The sequence below is a fragment of the Oryctolagus cuniculus genome, chromosome 2 (genome assembly GCF_964237555.1).
Source record: "Oryctolagus cuniculus chromosome 2, mOryCun1.1, whole genome shotgun sequence".
NCBI classification, from domain to species: domain Eukaryota; kingdom Metazoa; phylum Chordata; class Mammalia; order Lagomorpha; family Leporidae; genus Oryctolagus; species Oryctolagus cuniculus.
This window is the reverse complement of record NC_091433.1, coordinates 163,271,627-163,294,579: the sequence shown is the minus strand read 5'-3', so window position 1 is coordinate 163,294,579 and position 22,953 is coordinate 163,271,627. Positions and strand designations below refer to the sequence as shown.

The 22,953-nt window shown below is 42.9% G+C and overlaps 1 long non-coding RNA gene across 3 annotated transcripts in view; it reads left to right on the top strand.

Moving 5' to 3' along the window:
* The window catches only part of LOC103347699 (uncharacterized), a 235,251-nt gene that overhangs the window by 131,339 nt on the left and 80,959 nt on the right, over nucleotides 1–22,953 (top strand). Inside the window, exon 9 of one of the 3 annotated variants that reach the window (XR_011386697.1) lies at nucleotides 16,848–21,513. The exons of the other annotated variants lie outside the window; for them this stretch is intronic. This is a non-coding gene — a long non-coding RNA (uncharacterized lncRNA). Of the gene's footprint in view, nucleotides 1–16,847; nucleotides 21,514–22,953 lie in introns of those variants that run through there. 3 annotated transcript variants of the gene reach the window in all.

Below are 22,953 nucleotides of genomic sequence, written 5' to 3'. Positions count from 1 at the left end.
AAGATGGGCAAATTACAAATGCATTCTCTAGAGCTTTCCATCAAGACCTTCTCCAGAGGCAAGCAAAGAATCTTCTGTATCTGTTGACAGCAGCGTCAGTGAAAACAGGAATTTAGATCCCTGTTCACAGGATTAGACATCATTAAGCCTCACAGATCTGATTGACAAGACGAGGTGAGGGAGACCTCCTTTTGCTTCACAGACCACCACTGTTCCTACCGCTCTGCGTGGTCTTTCTAAGAAGATTTAAAAGTTGATTTCAAAAGCTGTCAGAATTATTCCCCCCCTTCACATTCTGAAGGTACTCATTAGAAAATAAAACCAGATATAATTAACAAACAAACAAACCTATCTGCCTGCTGTTCTGACTTGTTATAGTAAGTGTTATTTCTACTTACAAACAGTTTCCTGTCAGCACCCTGCTGTTTCTTTAATAAGACTTCTGTGTTGAGGAAGGAAAAAAGGTCTGCGTTAAAATTAAGCTTTGACTTCTCCTTACTCCTTTTCCTGCTCATCTGCATCAAGATCCAATTTGTTTTGAGCTTGACAGGAACTGAAACATCCAAACTATCACTGAGAGAGAGAGAGAGAGAGAGAGAGAGAGAGAATGGAGGCACCTCTCTGCAGCTGGTGTTAGCAGCAGGAATGGGCTGCCATTAAGATGCATGACAAACACTTTCATTTCCTCACTACTGGGGGTAGTGGCCACTGTGGCCAGCAGAGGAGGGAGAAAGATCTTCAGGTCCCTGGGGTCAGCATCCCAGCTGGATGACTTTGTTCCAACACCCATGATGAGGTCCAGAGGCTCCCATGAGTATCTAGAGGACTTTGACCAGAGAGCAGGTCTGTGGTTGTGGTGAGAATTAGGAGACTGAATGAAAAAGTGACAAACAGAACAGCAGAGATGCTGCTATGTGGTCAAAATGTTAGGGGAGGATGAATTTTTATCCTTTTGGATTTTGAAAACTAAGCTTGACAATTCTGGAAAATTTCAAGCACGTGCCAAAAAAACAAAACAACAACAACAACAAAACAAAACAAAAAAACGCAAAATAGTGATGAGCTCTCATGTCCCCAGTACTCATGTTCTTTTAAAAGTTTTATTCATTTGAAAGTCAGAGTGACAGAGAGAGGGAGAAAGGGAGAGAGAGAGAGAGAGACAGAGAGACAGAGACAGAGAGAGCGCGCGTGCTTCTATCCATTGGTTCATTTCCCAAATGCCTTCAACAGTTGGGACAGAGTCAGACCAAAGCCAGAGCCTGGAATTCCATCTGGTTCTCCCATGTGCTTGGAAGGAACCCAAGTACTTGAGTCATCATCTCTTGCCTCCTATCACTCATTTTATTCATAATAATTATTTACTCATACTTTGTTAATCTATGTCCTCACCAACTTCTTGCTCCTGTATTGTCTTTAAAGCAAATCTCAGACATCCCATCATTTCATCTATAAATAGTTTAGTTTGTATTTCTAAAAAATAAAGTCACTTAAAAAATCTAATCACACTACCATTAACACATCTAAAAATAATCAACACCGAAGCTCTTAATATAATCAAATATACAGTGTTTAAATTTCCAGTTGTCTCAAAAATGAATTTTTTTATAATTTTTAATTTTATTTATTTGACAGATAGAGTTAGACAGTGAGAGAGACAAAGAAAGGTCTTCCTTCTGTTGGTTCACTCCCCAAATGGCCACTATGGCCGGCGCTGCGCTGATGTAAAGCCAGGAGCCAGGTGCTTCCTCCTGGTCTCCCATGCGGGTACAGGAGCCCAAGCACTTGGGCCATCTTCCACTGCCCTCCCAGGCCACAGCAGAGAGCTGGACTGGAAGAGGAGCAACCGGGACTAGAACCTGGTGCCCATATGGGATGCCGGTGCCACAGGCGGAGGCGGTGAGCCACGGCGCCAGCCCCGTGAATGTATGTTTTCAATTCTCTTGGCCTAAGAACATGTTCATAAACATCATTTCAGACTTTTTCTATGCATACCTATATAATAGTACTTTAAAAGCTTGTAGAAAAACAAAATTAAAATATAAGTTTACTTTGGTGCAAAAAATTTTTGAAATCCACGCATAGCCTTTTTTTTTTTTTTTTTTACAGGCAGAGTGGACAGTGAGAGAGAGAGAGAGACAGAGCGAAAGGTCTTCCTTTTGCCGTTGGTTCACCCTCCAGTGGCCGCCGCAGCTGGCGTGCTGCGCCTGGCACACCGCGCTGATCCAAAGCAAGGAGCCAGGTGCTTCTCCTGGTCTCCCATGCAGGTGCAGGGCCCAAGCACTTGGGCCATCCTCCACTGCACTCCCAGGCTATAGCAGAGAGCTGGCCTGGAAGAGGGGCAACTGGGACAGAATCCGGCGCCCCGACCGGGACTAGAACCCGGTGTGCCGGCGCCACAAGGCAGAGGATTAGCCCATTGAGCCACGGCTCTGGCCAAGCCTTTTCGTAATATTCATTTTTCTTAAAATTTTTTGGAGACCTCTCATATTTACAGGTAAATGGGTTATATGAATGCACTGTGATATATTATTGTTCCCAACTGTTCCCCTTTCCATTGGAGAATCCATAAAATCTCCAGCTGCCGAATGTCTTGCAATACCTTCTGTGGGAAGAATGTATATCCTACCCCCTCATCACAGCCAATATGTTGCTTGCCTTAGCCAGTGACCTGTGGCTGACATAACATGCACCATGATTGAGCAGAAGTTTTGAGAAACTTTGTGTTCCTGTTAGTTCTCTTGTCTTTCTCTCTATCATGAGTAGGAGGTTGTCTCTTCAGCTTGGGTACCAGAATAAGGAGATACAAGGAGCCAAAATGGAACTGATTGCTATCATTAACAAATACATGAAGGAAGAATAAATTATTATTACAAGCCCTTGAGAGTTAGAGGTCATTATTACTATAGCAAGTCTAACTGGTTCATGAATAAATCATTTATCATCTGCTTTTCCCACAAAGGATATAGTGTGGACCTCTTTACCGATAAAAACTTAAAACAGTGATATAACAGAAATTGAAGTCCAAATAGATTAAGTGATTTGTTCAGATGACAGAATCAGTAAGAGAGACAGAGTAAATTTTAAACCCCTATTCTGATTTGCAACCCAGTTTTCTAATTAAAGTAAGGGAGGAGGTAATCTAGGACATTTTGGTGAGATTACAAAACGTTTATCAAAATCCTTGCGTAACCACAAAACTGTTGAGCTTAAAACTCCAAACTCACTCATGCTGTACTAATAGTTAATACTAATTGGAAAACTATAATAAGCTGCAATGTGTATGTTCACAAAAAGTATTTTAAAATGGGGAAGGCTATCGTATGAGCGTTAATCCTTTCTCTTTATCTCTGCAGCCATTGGGTCTAGGATCACTACTGAGAAATAAGTAGTTCACTGTTTTCAATCCATTTTGTGTGCCTCAGCAAACTGCCACTCTGTTGTGCATGATTGAACATAATTGCCTGCCTGGGCCCCAGAGACTGGAGGCTTAGTCTTCAAGCAGTTATGGCTAGAAGGGATCTTGGCCAGCATCAGCTGAGGCATGGTCTGGTTTAGCAGCATTTTCACCCCCTTTTCTTTCTTAAACTCATAAATAAATAACCATTTTGTATAACTAACTTTCAGAAAAAAAGGATTTTAGTAAATTGCTTCTATTGTTAAGTAATAGCCTACAGCTTACGAATCACCATGGTTGGAGCACTCAAGGCTTTCAGGTTTGATATCACTTCTTTGTGACAAAATGGTCATCAGTGATCTTCAGAGACCTAGGCCCAGAGGCAGGCATTAGGCACAGAGGTTATGGAGCCAGCTGGGACACCTGCATCCCATATTGGAGTGCCTATTTCAAATCCCACTTCCTCTGCTCTCAGTCCAAGCTTCCTGCTGATGCATACCATGGGAGGCAGTAGCTAATGGCTCTAGTGGTTGATTCCCTGCCACCCAGTTGGGAGATTTGGATTAAGTTCCCGACTCTTGACTGAAGCCTGGCCCAGCCCTAGCTGTTGCAGGTATTCGGGGAGTGAATCAGTGGTAAACAAATCTCTCTCTCTCTCTCTCTCTCTCTCTCTCCCACCCTTCCTCACCTGCCATCTCCTTGTCTTTCTCTGACTTTCAAATAAATACAAATAAGTAAATAAAAATTTTTAGAAAGGGGCTGGTGCTGTGGCTAAGGTTAAGCCTCCACCTGTGGCAACGGCATCCCATATGGATACCAGTTGGTGTTCCAGCTGCTCCTCTTCTGATCCACCTCTCTGCTTATGGCCTGGGAGACAGTGGAGAATGGCCCAAGTACGTGGGCTCCTGCACCCACACGGGAGACCCGGAAGAAGCTCCTGGCTCCTGGCTTCAGATTGGCTCAGCTCTGTCCATTGTGGCCATTTGGGGAGTGAACCATCGGATGGAAGACCACTCTCTCTCTCTCTCTGCTTCTCCTCTCTCTGTGTAACTGACTTTCAAATAAAAATAAATAAATCTTTAAATAAGTAAATAAAAAGCTTCAAACAATTTTTAAGAAATCTAGACTCATTAGGCCAATACAAAAAAAAAGAATTTTTTCCTATTCTACTGAGTAGGCAAGACTCCATGTAAAAAACTAATCTCCATGCTTTAGTAGAAATGAGTTCAGTAAGAAGTTTCTTTCCTCAATTTCTTTTCTAAAACCTATATGCACTATACACATAAACACACAGCTTCTAGAATGCTATAAGTTGTGAAACTTTTTCACCAAATCAAGTTTATATTTATTATAGCGTAGGCCTTCAAAGATCATTTTAGTTTTAGACTAACCCCTTTGATTTACAAACAAGAAAAATAGTATCCTCAAAACAGAAAGGACATTTCCTAGATCACAAAACGGGGAGTTGAGCTGGGACTAGAAACTTCTCTGATTTTCCATCTGGGTCTGCTTCCAGGCCATGCAACCTTCTTAGTAAGTGTATAACCCAGAGAGAAGTTGTAGCACTTGCTCAGGATAGGACTAAGATGTCGCCAACGAATCTTCTAGAAAGTTGAACCACCAATGGAAAGTGCCTTATCAGCAGGCATATGCCCTGGCAAGGATGAGAAGATAAGGTGATGGATGGGGGCAAAGCCATTATCTGGTGACTAAGTAAGCTTCTCCAGTCCTCACATCGTACCCTCAGTGAGACAAGTCAGAATCAGTCAGATAGAGGGTCCTCAAGAACAGCAGAACAAGAGACACCAAGAGGGGCTATTGTTAGGAACACTGTGAATGCATTAGCCCCTTAGCCCAGAAAGACCTGAGTTCAGTCCATGAGAGGCAGGAGCAACTTTAGGCCTGCAAGTTCCCAAGAGGTTAATCATTATTCTCATCCCTCCAGGAACCTGGGACTGGAGAGACAGTCATAGTCTCCAGCCAGATTCAGGGCCTCATTAGGGTTTTCACATTTTGCCATGACCCAGGTGTCAGCTGGAAGATGACAGAAGTCAGGGGAAGAAAAATCCCTACAGAAGAAGGCAGAAGGGAAATTCAACTCAGCAGGTGGCCCTGAAATAACACCACTGATTCCCATCTAAGCCTGAGCTTTCAAGAACGAACTAGAATTGCCCATTAGGGGAGGTTCACACAGGACTTGGTGTATTTGTTTTTAAATACTAGGCTATTCTTAGGCACAGTGTTTCATAAGGTTCCCCAACATAAGCTGGCTAAGAAGGTGAGACACCCAGGCTCAGCAACAGGGCTTGTGGAAAAAATTAGGTTATGTATTGTTCTAGGACCTCAGAGGGCCAACAATCTAAATGGTTTTGGTTCTTGAGCTTTAGACAATGGTGGGGCATGGGGTGGGAGGAGGAAATTCATGCCATGAAACAGTATGGAAAACAGAGATGGTGTGGATAATAATAATAGAAGGATCTTTTTCATATAAGTAGGAAGAGTCATAAATCATCAGCATTTTTGGTAGTGACCTCTACATTCTTGGCACTTTAAATTTCTTATCCCTTTCTCCCTTCTCTCAACTCCCTCAAATAGTCCATGCTCACTAAGAAAAACAAATTCAAAATGCCAAATAAATCTTCACTCTGACTACAAAATTCCACTGTGCAGGCATTCTGCCACTGTTTGTTATTAAGTAATTTGAGTTTTCAAAATGTAATATTTTTCCTTTCAAATTCCACCACATTCTAAACTCCCAGTCAGCCGTTTCTCAGAACTTACCCATTAGGCAGAGGAGAGCATTACCTGCACTTTCCACTAAAATCCAGAAAGTGAGGCTAAGTGGCAAGATCAAGGATATGGAGCCAGCCAGGGGCACAGCAACAGCCTGGAGGCCCTACCACCTAGGGCTCTGCTTGCCTCATTATTACACTGCCTCTCAAAATCCCTTGCTGAGACTCAAGTTCTTGCAGCGTTTATTGTCACCATTAAAAATATTAATGGCCCAAGAATCCAGAAGCCCAACTAGAGTTTTCTTGAAATGCCTTACCATGGTTGAGGCACACTCTGTGTGAAGCATCATTAAACGCTACTGCCCACATGCCAAGCAAGAGGAAAGAGCAACAGAATCCTACTGCAAAACTAGAGGTATACTCAAAGTCACCCTCATAAACCTGTGCTTTTCACCTGTGTTACAATTACAGCTCTATTAACAAGAGGACCCCTTTACAGTAGCGCTCTGGTGCCTGCATCTTCATTACCAGAGGCAGAAATTGTATCTGAGATGCTGAGATGTGTTTAAGTGCTGGTTCTTTCTCCCGAGAGAGCTTTGCTGGATCACTCACCTCTCTCTACATTCCCTTGCCTTCTACTCTTTGCAATTCCTCCTTCCATATTTGTAATGGGAGCCCAGTGGGAGCTACCAAGGGTTGGATCCAGAAGTACTATTCTGTTCTCAGGATGCTGAGCTATATGGGCTTGGATGTGACCTTGACTTGGGCAGGCTGGGAGCCAAGGAGCACCTCAAGGAACCAACTGCAGTGAGACATTGTCAGTGTTGGTCCTCCTGACCACAACCCTGTGCTGACAGGATCAGAGCCACTACCTGAACCCAAGCAGTTAGGGCAGAAGAAGGTGTGTTCCTTGGCCTACCTAAGCTTTCTGTGACAGGTATCTACCAACAGAGCAACACCAAACTGGATTTAGAGTGCAGTTCTTCCAAATCAACATTTGGACTGTTCACAGTGAAAATCTTGGGGCTGTAACACGAGATTCTAATTTTAATCATTCATCTTGAGATGTTTGGTATCAAGGCAAAAAGTCCTCAAAGCTTGATCCTGGATCCTGGATAACATCAGCACATCAGTCTGAATCTTTTTTTTTTTTTTTTTTTTTTTGACAGGCAGAGTGGACAGTGAGAGAGAGAGACAGAGAGAAAGGTCTTCCTTTGCCGTTGGTTCACCCTCCAATGGCCGCCGCGGCTGGTGCACCACGCCGATCCGATGGCAGGAGCCAGGTACTTAGCCTGGTCTCCCATGTGGGTGCAGGGCCCAAGCACTTGGGCCATCCTCCACTGCACTCCCAGGCCACAGCAGAGAGCTGGCCTGGAGGAGGGGCAACCAGGACAGAATCCGGCGCCCCGACCGGGACTAGAACCTGGTGTGCCGGCGCCACAAGGCGGAGGATTAGCCTAGTGAGCCGCGGCACCGGACCAGCCTGAATCTTATCTGACTGCAGCATGGGAAGGAAGGACACTTGTGTTCCAGCCATAACTGCGCAAATGACCAAGTCAGAGGACTTCTTTCAGCCTTCTCAGTTTGCATACCTGGAGAAAGGCAATACTTTCCAACTTACCTGGGAGTGTTTCAACAATGACATTGAGTAATGCAGGCAAAGATCTGTGGTAAAAATGCAAAGTACTATGTTCAAGAGGAGATGATCGTTAACGATTGTTAATTCTTTGTCCATGTGTGCTAGCAAATTGCTGTGTGAAATCTCAAGAACACCAGTCAGTCAAACTAGTGTCAGAAGATTTAATCATCACCTTGTCTATTTAGAAGGATTCTCTGAAGACTTGATGTATTTCTTCTCTTTCTAATATGTCCGTGTATCTCTTCTGTGTGTGTGTGTGTGTGTGTGTAAAATTTTCAATGGCATAAGAACTAGATTTCAGGGAGTATTTTTAAAATGTATTTTATGCTAAGAATATCTTCTTTTTAAACGATTTTTTGAATTTACTTGAAAGGTGGAGTTACAGAGAAAGGAGGAGAGACACACACACAGAAAGAGAGAGAGAGAGAGAGAGAGAGAGAGAGAGAGAGAGAGATCCTCCATCTGCTGATTCATTCCCCAGATGGTTGCAATGGCCGGGACTGAGACAGGCTGAAGCCAGGAGCCCAGAACTTCCTCCAGGTCTCCCACGTGGGTGCAGCAGCCCATGCACTTGGGCCATCTTCCACTGCTTTCCTAGGTACATTAGCAGGGACCTGGATCAGAAGTGGAGCAGCCGGGTTTCAAACCAGCACCCATATGGGATGCCAGCATTGCAGGTGGAGGCTTAAATCTGCTAGACCATAGCACTGGCCCCAAGGATATCTTTCTCAGATGTTCTCTCCAACATCAACCTAAAATCAAAGGTTACTGTGAAGCCTACAGGGTAACCTGGCCTTTTATATAACCCTGTCCTGTGATGTTATAGGAAGCACAATACTGTGTTACCGTGGTTAAGTCACCGCTTGTGATGCTGGCATCCCCTATCAAAGCAGCAGTTCAAGGCCAGGCTGTTCCACTTCTGATCTGACAGTCTCCTAATGCACCTGGGAAGGCAGCAGAAGATGGCCCAAGTGTTTGGGCACCTGGCCTGGCCCATGCCCCCTGCCATTGCAGCCAGGGAGTGAATCAGCTGATGGAAGATCTCAAGATCTCTTTCTCTCTCTACCTCTCTCTCTCTGTCGTGTGTCTGTGTGTGTATGTGTATGTGTGTGTGCATGACTTTCAAATAAAAAAAATAAATAAATTGGCTGGCACTGTGGCTCAATAGGCTAATCCTCCACCTTGTGGCGCCGGCACACCAGGTTCTAGTCCCGGTCGGGGCGCCGGATTCTGTCCCGGTTGCCCCTCTTCGAGGCCAGCTCTCTGCTGTGGCCTGGGAGTGCAGTGGAGGATGGCCCAAGTGCTTGGGCCCTGCACCCCATGGGAGACCAGGAGAAGTACCTGGCTCCTGCCATCGGATCAGTGCAGTGCGTGGCCGCAGCGTGCCAGCCACGGCGGCCATTGGAGGGTGAACCAACGGCAAAGGAAGACCTTTCTCTCTCTCTCTCTCTGTCCACTCTGCCTGTCAAAAATAAATAAATAAATAAATAAAACTTTCCTTAAAAATGAACAGGAAAAGCTGAGGTGACAATTGTTTGGAAAGAAGCCTATGCTTGAAGCAGAGATCACTGTTGCTCAGCCTAGACCATGGCCTCTATTTCTTAAAAACAAAGCAAAAAACCCTCTAGAGATCCAACAAGTAATTTGCAATGGAAAAAGAGAGAGGGGTGGATTAAAGAGATTGAAGAGACTTAAAGTCTGTTGATGTATTCTGTGTACTTCCTGATAACGCTCAGAGAAGGAAACTTTCTCTCTGTGGAATTCTTCCTGAAACCCATAATCCTAGCCCAATCATGAGAAAACATCAGAAAAATCCAAATTGAGGGATTTGCTACAAAAGATCTGACTGATATTCTTCAAAACTGTCACAAATCAGAGGAGTCAAAGGAACCATGATGACTGGACAGATGCTCTCTGGTCTTCCAAACTGGATCTTGGAACCAAAATGGGACAATAGGGGAACAACTTCTAATATCTGATGAAAGCCTACAATGTGGGCAACAGCAACATGCCAACATTACTCTCTTAGTTTTGACAAATATCAGGAAAAAATTTGAAATACACATATAGTTTTTTTTCCTAATATGCATTTTTCATTAAACTTTTTGAAGAACCCTCAGGTGCATATTTTTCAACTATGTTGTACCAAATAGATGTATCTTTGAATTAAATTTTCCATGAACCATTTTGTCCTTGCATGCCATGATTATGTAAAGTGCTAATATAGGGGGAATTAGGTAAAAAGCACACAGGAACTATCTATATTACTTACAGCTTTTCTGTAAATCTTCAACTACTTCAAACTAAACAGTTTACTTTTAAAAAGAAGAAAATATTCAACAAAAATATCAACTATTCATGATTAAACTATTGAAAAAATTCATTTTGGGAGCCAGCGTTGTAGCATAGCAAGTAAAGCCTCTGCCTGTGATGCCAGGATCTCAAATGGGCATGGATTCAAGTCCTAGTTGCTCTACTTCCATTCCAGCTCCCTGCTAATGTATCTGGGAAAAGCAATGGAACATGGCCCAAGTGTTTGAGACACTGCCACCCATGTTGGAAACCCAGAAGAAGCTCCTGGCTTCTGGCTTCAGCCTGGCCCAGCCCCAGCCATTGCAGTCATTTGGGGAGTGAACCAGTGGATGGAAGACAGACTCTCTCTCTCTCTCTCCCTTTCTCTCTCTCTCTCTCTCTCTCTCTCTCTCTCTCTCTCTCCTGTAGCTCTGCCTTTCAAATAAATAAATCTTTCTTTAAAAAATTCATTTTTGAGGCAGGTGCCGTGGCTCACTTGGCTAATCCTCCGCCTGTGGTGCCAGCATCCCATATGGGTACCAGATTCTAGTCCTGGATGCTCCTCTTCCAATCCAGCTCTCTGCTGTGGCCCAGGAGGGCAGTGGAGGATGGCCCAAGAGCTTGGGCTCCTGTACCCGCATGGGAGACTAGGAAGAAGCACCTGGCTCCTGGCTTTGCATCAGCGCAGTGCCGACTGTGGTGGCCATTTGGGGAGTGAACCAACGGAAGGAAGACCTTTCTCTCTGTCTCTCTCACTGTCTAACTCTACTTGTCAAATAAAAAAAAAGGAAATATATATTCACACAAAATCTCATACATGAATGTTCATAGCAGCATTACTAATAACAGTTCTAAAGTAGAAGTAAACCTAAATGTTTGTTAAACAAGGAATGCATAAATAAAATGTGGTGTATCCATACAACAGAATGTTTTTCAGGTATAAAAAGGAATGAAGTCCCTTCATGTGCTATATCATGGATGGACTTGGAAAATATTGTGTTAATGAAAGAATTCCATCACAAAAGATCATGTACTGTATGATTCCATTTCTATGAGATGTCCAGAACAGGCAAATCTACAGAGGCAGAAAGTGGATAAGTAGTTGCTAAGGACTGGGGGTACAGAGCATGGTGGTAGGGGTAAGCAATAACTGCTGTAGGTACTGGATAACGGTGATAGTTGCACAGCTGTGAATATATGAAAATCCTCTGAATTGTAAGTTTTTTAAAAGTGAATTTTATAGATAACAAATTGTGTGTCAGTAAAAAAATTCTCAAAAATTGTTGGATGGTGGGACTGTACGTAATTTTCACTTCTTCATGTATATATTTCAGTGCTGCCTGAATTTTTCATAATAAGCAAGCATCATTTTTATATTCAAGGAGAAAAAAATCAAAGTATTCTAGTTAGCAGAAATATAAAAATATCAGCTGCACAAAATAAAGCTCCCTTGAAAGTTCATTGGATTGTATTTCATACATCCTAATCTCGAGTACTTGCAGGTTAAAAATTTGAACCATACTTGAGTTAAGCACTTTAAATAAATCATCACCTTTGTCTATAATTAACATGGAAAAGTGTATCAGAAATTATGGAAATATCTGTAATCAGGGGAAAATGAAAATGGCATTTACAAGGGGTATTCATGGTCAACACCAATATACTTCATAGGAAAAATGGTTTTCCAAAAAGTGAGAGTGAATCAGTAGCGTATTAGTCTCCATATTCTTGCTTTTGTGGGTAGGGAAAAGTCAAAACCAAGCTTCAACTCTTAGTCCTTCCATAAGAAAAATCCCAAATATAATAACATCTTTTGTCCAAGGATTCCATTTCACTTTTGAGTCAACACAAGAGGAAATATCCCAGCCAGGAAAATTGTTTTTCAGTTTTAGGTTGTGGGTAGGAAAAAAAAAAAAAGATAGAGGACTGGGTGCAGGGTGGATCCAGAGGAGTGAGACAGAGATCCAGTGCAGAGGAGTCAAGCTGATATCAGAGTTTGGGATGACTTTCTGTGGTTAGGGTCTGAAATTTTTTAAATTATTTATTTATTTTTTTGACAGGCAGAGTTAGACAGTGAGAGAGAGAGAGAGAGAGAGAGAGAGAGAGAGAGAGAGAGAGAAAGGTCTTCCTTTTCTGTTGGTTCACCCCCCAAATGACTGCTACGGCCAGCGCACTGCGCCGATCCAAAGCCAGAAGCCAGGTGGCTCCTCCTGGTCTCCTGTGTGGGTACAGGGCCCAAGCACTTGGGCCATCCTCCACTGCACTCCCGGGCCACAGCAGAGAGCTGGACTGGAAGAGGAGCAACTTGGACAGAATCCGGCACCCTGACCGGGACTCTAGAACCCCGTGTGCCGGCGCCACAGGTGGAGGATTAGCCTACCAAGCTAGTGGCTGCAGATACAACCTGAAGCACCTAGCCTACCTACTTGACAGGAATTCTTCCCGGGACCCAGAAAGTGCTGTGGACACTTCTGTATTCAAGACTGAAGGTCAGTGGCTAGTGTCTCTGCCGGAGTCTTCTCAGTGAACAGTGTTAAAGGAGGCGGGGAGTAGGGGCCATTGTTGTGGTGAAGCAGGTTAAGCAACCACCTGCAATGCTGATATCCTATATGAGTGCCAGTTCAAGTCCTAGCTATTCCACTTCTGATCCAGCTCCATGCCAATGGCCAGGAAGACAACAACAACAGAGGGCCCAAGTGCTTGGGCCCCTACCACCCATGTGGGAGACCCAGCTGAAGTTTCTGGCTTCTTGCTTCAACCTTGCTCAGCCCTGGCTGTTGTGGCCACCTGGGGAGTGAACCAATGAAGTAGAAGATTCTCTCTCTCTCTCTCTCTCTCTCTGTAACTCTGCCTTTCAATAAATAAATTTTTTAATATAAAAGGGGAGATAAACAATCCAACAGCCCAAGAGGCATGATAGATACCCTCCTGAACAGGCATGGCCTTTGTTTGCCAGAAATATAGAGCGAACTATGGCAGCTGAGAAAGACCAACCTGCAATCAGCAAAAAACTAGTGATTGGAAGAATTGTCCTATGTGTAGGTAGATACAGGCCCATGTTTCTAGAAAGGCCACAGCTTAGATTCTTTACAAATAGCACACCATAAATCTAATTGGCTCAAACATTGCTGTTAGCACAGTTTTAAACTGAAAGGTCAAATGGAGTGAAGAAAAGTAATAGGCCCTGTGTCTTAACAGAATTTTGTGAAATGTTCTTTGGCCAGAAGCATTCATACGTGCTGCAGTGATGTAGCCTATTATTCATGATTTATTATTTGAACAAGAAAGGGCAGAGAAGTTGTTCTCCTGTATAGCTCTGGCAAGAAAATGCAAGGTCTCGTTATGCCCTTCCTAAAGCAACTTCCTGAAGCACAAAGCCAAATCCACAAACAAGTACTGCAGCTCAGGCCATTTTTTGCCTGCCATTACCCATAATATTATGCTAATTCTCATCTGCAACACAGATTACATTAGAAGGTGTAACAAGAAGCAATCAATGTTTATAAAGTATGTTTTCTCCTTATCCCCACCTGACGGTGCCCCAGAGGTTGCATAAACCTCCAAGTCTAACATCAGAGGTGGCTTAGTATATGCCTGACTGCTGAAGCTTTGTATTGTGGGCTTATTGTTAAACCCAGACTTCATAACATGGCTCCCGTACTTTTCCCATGCTTACTAAAGTGATTTTGTAAATATGATTTAAAATTTTTTTGACCTGCCTAAAGGATACCCAAATCATGGGAATGATTTCTTTATTTTTTAAATTTTCACTTTATTTGAGAGGAATAGAGACACACAGAGAGAAACAAACAGAATCTTCCATGTGCTGATTCACTCCCCAGATACTGTAACAGCAGGGGCTGAATCTAGGAACCCAGAACTCCATATGGGTCTTCTACATGGTGGCAGGAACCCACATACTTGAGTCTCCCAGGGTGCACATTAGCAGGAAGCCAGAATTGGAAGCAGAGCCTGGACTCAAACCCAGGCACACCAATATGTGACGCAGGAGTCTTAACCACTGTACCAAATGCCCAGCCCATGAATTCTTTATTCTTCCTTCACATCTAAGGTACAAGTCTTTGTACTTTCAAAAAATTAGAATTTTAATTTTGGTTTAAAAATGCATAACATAAAATTTACCATCTAAAACATTTTTATGTGAATTATTTCGCTTTTGATACTTATTGGGAGGGCAACTTCCAGCAGCTGCAGGGATAGAAGGGTACTTCAAAAAGTTTATGAGGAGCTGGCTCTGTGGTGTAGTTGATTAAGCCTCCACCTATAGCACCAGCATCCCATGTGGGAGTCAGTTTGAGTCCTCACTGCTCTGCTTCCTATCCAGCTCCCTACTAATAGCCTGGGAAATCAGTGGAAGATGGATTAAGTTCTTTGTCCCCTGCACCTATGTGGGAGACCCAGAAGAAGCTACTGGCTCCTGGTTCCTGGCTCCTGGCTCCTGCAGCCATTTGGGAAGTAAACCAGCGGGTGGAAGACTTCTCTTTCTGTCTCTCCCTCTCTCTGTAACTGTGCTTCTCAAATAAATAAATAAATACATACATGTTTTTAAAAGGTTTATTAAAGATAAATTTGTCATTAAAAGGGGCGGGTATTGAGGCAGGCATAGCAGACTAGGCCATTGCTTGGGATGCCTATCTCGCATATTGGAGTGCATGACTTGCCTCCCAGCCATTATGCTTCAGATCCAGCTTACCACTAATGTATCCTGGTAGGCAGTGATAATGACCAAGTACTTGCGTCCCTGCTATCTACATGGGAGACCTGGATGGAGTTCCAGGAATTGGTTTTGGTCTGGCCCAACCCTGACTATTGTGGGCATTTAGGAAGTGAATAAGAAGATGGAAGATCTCTCTCTCTCTCTCTCTCTCTCTCTCTCAGTGTGTGTGTGTGTATGTGTGTGTGTGTGTGTTGCTCTTTCAAATAGGTACAATATAAACATCCTTGAAAATATGTAAGTTTATTTAGGTACAAAAAGACTTTTGAAATTTATGCCTTTTTTTGTGTGATATGTATTTTCCATGAACTTTTTGAAGACCCCCGATTTTGTGCTGATTTTATTCAAGTACCATAAACTGTGCCTGGCATGTAGCAAGCTCTCAATAAAAAAAGTATTTTTAGGTGAATGACATACCATTGGAGCACATAGTGTAAAAATGTCCTGCCCACGCCACCCTCATGTAGTAAGACGGGTTGTATGAACTAACCACACTTTTCCTGGCTTCTTTTGATGAATGACAAGTGAGGCTGAAAAGAACTCTGGCTTGTGGCCACAGTTCTGAGTTTTCTGTCTGTGAAGCTAATTGGCTCACAGGGTCAAGTCCATGATTTCTAACAGCATTTAATACCTGCTGGATATGCTTGATTAGGTGGTACTGTGCTTCCATCATCATCAGCCACCCTGCAATATTTGTGTAATCAAACCAACTCCAAGGGGAGGAATGCAGGGACTAACATGGAGGACAGGGCCAGGAGAGTCTGTGTGTTGGGTTAGAGAGTAGCAGAGACATGCTGAGCAGAAGGCCTCAGTTAATACTTAACTCTCTCAGCCAGTGACAATCAGTCACTTGAGAAGCCTTACATGCAATCATGCCCTACTCACTCCTGGTACTTTCTTCAGACCAATTAGAAAAGTGCAGGTATTTTACAGTGCTCCTTGGGTGATTCTAAAGTGAACCTGGATGGAGAATCTGCTCTGTCTGGGCTGTCCACAAAGCCCTTTATTAGAACAGAGTGACATGGAGTTATCTGTGAAAACCAACTCAGTGGAGAGTAGTGGGTCCCAAGCTCTGCACTTTGGAATCAACTGGGGAGCTCCAAAAACCACCTGTACCAGGGCCCCACCTCGAGAGGTGATTGAGTGGGTCTGGGGTACAGTGTGGGCTTGGGAGTGCCAACACATCCCCCAGGTGACTCTAATATACAGATAAGACATGAATGATTAGAAATACAGAATCTCTATCCTCATCCTAGATCTACAGAAGCAGAAGCTGCATATAAAAATGTTTAAATTGTGGTGAAATACAAATTGTATTTACCATCTTAGCCATTTTTTTTTTTTTGACAGGCAGAGTGGACAGTGAGAGGGAGAGACAGACAGAAAGGTCTTCCTTTTCCGTTGGTTCACCCCTCAATGGCCGCTGCAGCCAGCGCGCTGTGGCCTTCCCACCGCGCTGATCCGAAGCCAGGAGCCAGGTGCTTCCTCCTGGTCTCCCATGCGGGTGCAGGGCCCAAGGACTTGGGCCATCCTCTACTGCACTCCCGGGCCACAGCAGAAAGCTGGACTGGAAGAGGAGGGAGCAACTGGGACAGAATCCAGCGCTCCAACCAGGACTAGAACTCGGTGTGCCGACACCGCAGGTGGAGGATTAGTCTACTGAGCTGTGATGCCAGCCCATCTTAGCCATTTTTAAGTGTATATAATTTAGTAGTGTTAAGTAGATTCACATTATTATGTGTCCAGTCACCACAACTGTTTCAAATTTTTACTTATTTTCACTTGTTATTTGCAAGGCAGAGGAAGAGAGAGAGAAAGAGAAGGAGGGGAGGAAAGAAGTAGAGACACACACACAGAGTTTTATTGTTTTCCGTGAAAGGATAAGAGAATGCTCTTAGAACTTTTAAGTGAAAAGAAATAAGATTTGTATGAGGAAAGGCGACTCTGCTATACTATATGTATTTTCTAATTAGTAATCTTCACATTCCAAAGTGAGCAAGTGAGCACATTTAAATGTTAAATATTTTTTAATTTACATTTTTTTTTTTTTTACAGATGGAGTTAGTGAGAGAGAGAGACAGAGAGAAAAGGAGAGAAAAGTCTTCCCTCCGTTGGTTCACTCCCCAAATGGCCGCTACGGCCGGTGTTGCGCTGATCCAAAGCTAGGAGCCAGATGCTTCCTCCTGGTCTCCCACACAGGTGCAGGCGCCCAAGCACTTGGGCCATCCTCCACTGCCTTCCCTGGCCACAGCAGAGAGCTGGACTGGAAGAGGAGCAACCGGGACTAGAACCTGGTGCCCATATGGGATGCCGGTGCCACAGGCGGAGGATTGAGCAAGTGAGCCATGGCGACGGCCCCGTGAATGTATGTTTTCAATTCTCTTGGCCTAAGAACATTTTCATAAACATCATTTCAGACTTTTTCTATGCATACCTATATGCATACCTATGCAACCAGGACTAGAACCTCGTGCCCATATGGGATGCCAGCGCCGCAGGTGGAGGATTAGCCAAATGAACCATAGCGCTGGCCCCAAATTTAGTTTTTTGATTTTTGATTTGAAAGGCAGAAACAGAGAGAGAGAGAGATCTTTTATCCACTGGGTCAGGATCTTTTATGCGCTTGTTCACTCCCAAATGCAACAATTGAAGCTGGGTCAAGCAGAAGCCAGGAGCCCAGTACTCAATCCAGATCTTCTGCATGGGTGGCAGGGACCCAAGTACTTGAACCATCATCATCTGCTGCCTCCCAGAGTGCACATTAGCAGGAAGCTGGAATTGGAAGTAGAACTGGACCTGAACCCAGGCACTCTGATCCGAGACGCGGATGTTGTAAGCAGAGTCTCAGTTGTTGCCCCAAACTCCTGCCCCAGCACTCTTGTCGTATTGCAAAACTGAAGCCCCATGCCATTGAACAACTTCTGTTTCTCTTCTGCACACCTTGGCAAACATCATTCTGTTTCTATGATTTTGACTACTCTAAGTACCTCATGTAAGAGGTATCACAGAATATTTGTCTTTTGTGGATGGCTGATTTTACTTAGCATAATGTTCTCAAGGTTCATTTGTGTTGTCACAGGTGTCAGAATTTTCTTACTTTTTAGGACTGAATTATATTCTTTTATATGTATATACAATGGTTTGCTTATCCATTCATCAGTGGACAGACATTTGGGTTGCTTTCATCTCATGGCTATGGGGAATAGTGCTACGATGAACATGGATATACAAATATGTGAGCCTGTGCTTTCTTTTATTTTGGGTATATATTCAGGAGTGGAAATGAGGGGGTCATATGATAATTACATGTTTACTGTTTTGAGGAATTGCCATAATGTGGTCAATCATTGCTATACCATTTTGCATTTCTACCAACAGTACGTTATGTTTTCTGTGTCTCCATATCCTTTCCACACTTACCATTTTCTTTCTTTCTTTTTTATTTAATTTTTGATGGCAGCTATCCTAATGAGTGTGAGTTATAGAATCTGCATTTTAACCAGTTCCTGAGGTGATTGTTTGATTGACATTGAAGAAGCTGCTCATGTTGTTTCTCTGCCTGGCTCAAGGCCGCCGCTGACTCTGCATTCTCCCATATATTGCAGCATTGAGTATGGTTTTTTTCTCTTCAATGTTTGTTAGGTTTTCCGTTTTTACACAAATCAGTGTTATGACCCGAGCCTGTTCGACCTCTGTCCTTGTGCACCAGGCAGCCTTGGTGCGAAGTGCCCTCTGGCTCAGATCTAGGGGATTGATTTTTTTTTTCTTTTTTTTTTTGTATGGATCTCATAAATACATAGTAATTCTTCCCACTGCACCTGCCCTCCCATCCACCCCTCCCACTCCTCCCTCTCCTGCTTAGTCTAAGAAAGAAAAAGAAACAAAAAGAAAGGAAAAAAGAAAGAATGGAATAAAAAAACTAAGAGAACTGTTTCTCTACAGTCTAGACAAAGTCTGTTCTTTGTTATTGCTTCTCCAAGGTAATTTCACCTTTTTTCCCCTCCCTCTTTTCCCCTCCTTCCTCCCCTTTCTTTCTTTTTAGAAACTTAATCGTCTTTAAAGAACAACCCAACTATGATATATCTTTTGCAAGCTCTTAGACATCACTATAACTTATGAGACATAATAAATCCTCCATTTAATACACTGAAAGGAAGTGATTCTTGAGAACAAGTTTTACTATTAAGTTTCATGATACAACTCTTGGGGACAGAGGTCCTGCATGGGAAGTTAGTGCACAGTGACTCTTGTTTATTTTACAAATAACACTCTTATATAAGACATCAGTGATCACTCAAGGCTCTTGACATGAGCTGCTTGGCTACGGAAGCCTTTTGGATCCACTAGCTCAATAAGGCCATAAGCAAAATGGAAATTCTCTCCTCCCTTCAGAGAAAAGTGCAGAGGATTGATTCTTTTTATTTATTTAATTTTTTTTGGCAGGCAGAGTGGACAGTGAGAGAGAGAGAGAGAGACAGAGACAGAGAGAAAGGTCTTCCTTTTCTGTTGGTTCACCCCTCAAATGGCCGCTGCTGCTGGCGTGCTGCGACCGGCACACCGCGCTGATCCAAAGCCAGGAGCTAGGTGCTTCTCCTAGTTTCCCATGCGGGTGCAAGGCCAAAGGACTTGGGCCATCCTCCACTGCACTCCTGGGCCACAGTAGAGAGCTGGACTGGAAGAGGAGCAACCGGGACAGAATCCGGCGCCCCAACCAGGACTAGAACCGTGGGGTGCCGGCACCGCTGGCGGAGGATTAGCCTATTGAGCCACAGTGCCGGCCGAGCATTGATTCTTAACTCAAGGAGAAACCAAAGCCTGCTCCCAAGGGTCCATCTGGTCCAATCTTTATAAGAAGAAAGGATAAAAAGAACCTGTCTAAGCAGCTCAAAATAATGAAAAGAAAGTCCAATCTTTACAATCACCAAACACTATAAAAAGGAATCACCACCAGACGAAATCCCCTTGAAATCCCCTTCATCTTCGCTCTCCAAATCTCCATTGCACAGGCCCTGGAGCCACTTGTGCTCCTCCTCTGTCTCTCCCCTCCCACCACCCTTCTCTTTTCCTGTACTTATTAGTACATCTTCCAGTCTCTCTCCATAGTAGGCCTCCTTCTTAGGTCTTTTCATTTTCCAGGGCTGCAACCCAGAAGTCCTGGGACTATCCAGGAAAGCCGTGGTCTCCTGCCTGGCAGGGAGGGGCAGCAGGCAAGGAAAGAGCATTTCTTGTGTCAGAGGGAAAGGTAGAGACTGGGAGTTCTTCTGTGATAGTGACTGTAGCTTGCATGTTTGTCTTCTCTCCTGAACTCTGAGTTCCCTGCATCTTCTACCATGGTCCAGAGTCTGATCCATGTTTCATGCTCAGATATTTGTGAGAGTTGACTTCTCTCTGACCTAATCCAGATAACCTAGGGCCCAACTATTAATTTTGCTGCCAGCACTGAAAAGGATTCTCAAACCACTCAGCTTCCAGCATCACCTGAGATTCACACCCTCCTTTCCCTGATGCCATGGAAATAAATGTTCTCAAGGGTTTTGGTTGCCCTTGCAGTCTCTGGCATGCAGCTGACATTCTCAATAAGACTCCTTGATGGAGGTGATATTTTGAAGATCCAGAAGCCAACACGTCTCTTTGGAAGTGATATTTCACCACTACCTTCTCATCAATAAAAGCAATGCTTGTTTCTGGCTCAGAGCTGAGTACAGATCTTCTTTCTTATTCCTGAACAGTAAATTCTCTAAATTGATTCATTACTATACACCTCTACTCCTAGTGATGGATGGCAGCTTTTCCTTGTCTTTCTTGCTTTTCAACATGGTCGTTAATCTGTGGACCAAAACACAAAAAGGAAAGTACACTGTCTCCATAACACACATATGACCATCTCCTGTGGTCTTCAGGAAGCTGGACCCAGGAAAGAACATTAATATTCACCAACAGAAAAAGCTGCAAATATTCTACTGCTTCCTTAACTTGTAACATCCATCTTCCTGTGGCTCTGAGCATGGAATGATGTGGCAAATATCAGAGCTTACTATAGCAAGTCAATGGGCCGATAAGATGGATGCTGTTTTGTTTCAAAATCGTGCCAAGTTTATGTTGATAAAGTGATTTTCTCCTGGGAATCTAAAAAACATTGCCCATGGTTCTAATGCTATGTGATTCTGACTCTGTCTTGGGTTTACATATGACAGGAAATTAGAACAATATGGTCTCATTCATCTTTATAACTCCTTTAAGGATGGGATTTATAGTGAAGGTAGTAGTATTATTATTATTATTTTTTTTTTTTTTGCTATTGCAGTCTAGAGAGCTCAAGCTTTCAGTCAAGCCAGCACATCCCATACTGGTTCTAGTACCAAGAGAAAAGGAACGGGCCTGTGCCTATGCCTATAATAACAACAACAAAAACGTGACTTTAAAAAATTGCTGTTGTATGATGGGAATGAGGATATTTTGTTAAGCATAGACAGTTGTGTCTCCTACTGAATCTATTCAGGGCTATTGGTTAAAACAGACCTGTTAGTGCCATGGAACTATGGTCATTTACCTAACCACCATTTTGATGGATCTCTTTTAAACTCAAAAGAATGTTTGATTGATACACTAAATTGATTGTATGTGAACCATTTCAGTTAAAATAGTCTTTATAATAGTCCTTGGGAAAAATAATATGAATTTTGATTTTTATTCTTGGGCATTCATTAAATAGGAAAGTCGCAAATATCCCCAAATTCTTTCCATATCCCCTGACTCATGAATTTTGACATGGCCCATATTTTTATTAACAATTCTAGTTAGCTATTAGTACAGAAGACCTGAAATAATCCTTGTACTTTAAACTTGGAGAAGTTTGTTTTCTTCACTTGTAAAAGAAGAAAAAAAGATTTGACATAGTTCAAAGGCAGAAATAAAAGGGCTGTCCCTGCTAGGTGAAAGCAAATTGCTTCTGGTGTTTTAGGTTTATTAGGATGGAAAAGCAAACATAAGCCTGGAAGTATGTACTACATGACCAGAGTTATGTCAATTTGCTCCAGTAGGAACAACTTTAGGAAAAGTAGTGGCAACTCAAGTTACTGATTAAGATTTTGGTAATTTCGGGTTTGAGTCCCTGCTCTGCTCCTGATTCCAGCTTCCTGCTAACATGCACCTTGGGTGGCAGCAATGATGGCTCCAGTGGTTGGGTCCCTATCACTCACATAGCATACCCGGAGTGAGTTCCCAGCTCCTGAATTTGCTCTGGACAAGCCCAGGCTGATGTGAACCAGTGAATGGGTGATCTCTATTTGTGTCTCTTTTTGCCTTTCAAACAAAAAAACCCTTGAAAACTAGAAAGAGATTTTGATAATCCATAAAATCCAAGTGTTCACTGTACTTGTTAAGCAAGTGAGTTAAACGGGGATGTAATAGAAATCACCACTCCTGCAATTTTCTTTTATTATTTAACTTTATTTTTAAAATTGTCAAAAAATGTGTATCATGCAACATGATGCCTAGGTACACGTATACATCATGGAATGGGAAAATCAAGCTAATTAACGTATGTATTACCTCACATCCTTATCATTCTTTTGTGGTGAGAACATTTAAAATCTACTCCTTTAGCAGTTTTCAAGTACGCGGTATATTGTATAACCACCAATCTAATTCTGCCTCTGTGATTTCAGTGGTTTTAGATTTCACATGAAGTGAGATCATGTGCTTTTTGTCTTTCTCTGCTTGGCTTATTCACACAACATATTGTCCTCCAGTTCATCCTTTTTAATGCTGACTAGTATTTCATTGTGTATATGGACCACATTTTCTTTATTTATTAATTTCTTGATGGGCAGTTACATTGATTCCGTATTTTGGTTGTTACAAACAATGAGCATGAGAGCAATGAGTGTAAGAGAGCAGATATCACTTTGATATACTGATTTCATATACTTTACATACATATACATATACATATACATATACATATACATATCTAGAAGTGGGATTGCTGGATCACATGGTGGTTCTATTTTTAATTTTTTGAGAAATCTCCATGCTGTTTTCCATAACAGCTATACCAATTTACAATGTCATGAACAGTGTACAAATTCCCTCTTCTCCACATCCTCATCAACATTTGTTGTCTTTTGACTTTTTGGTAATAGCTATTCCAACAGGTTTG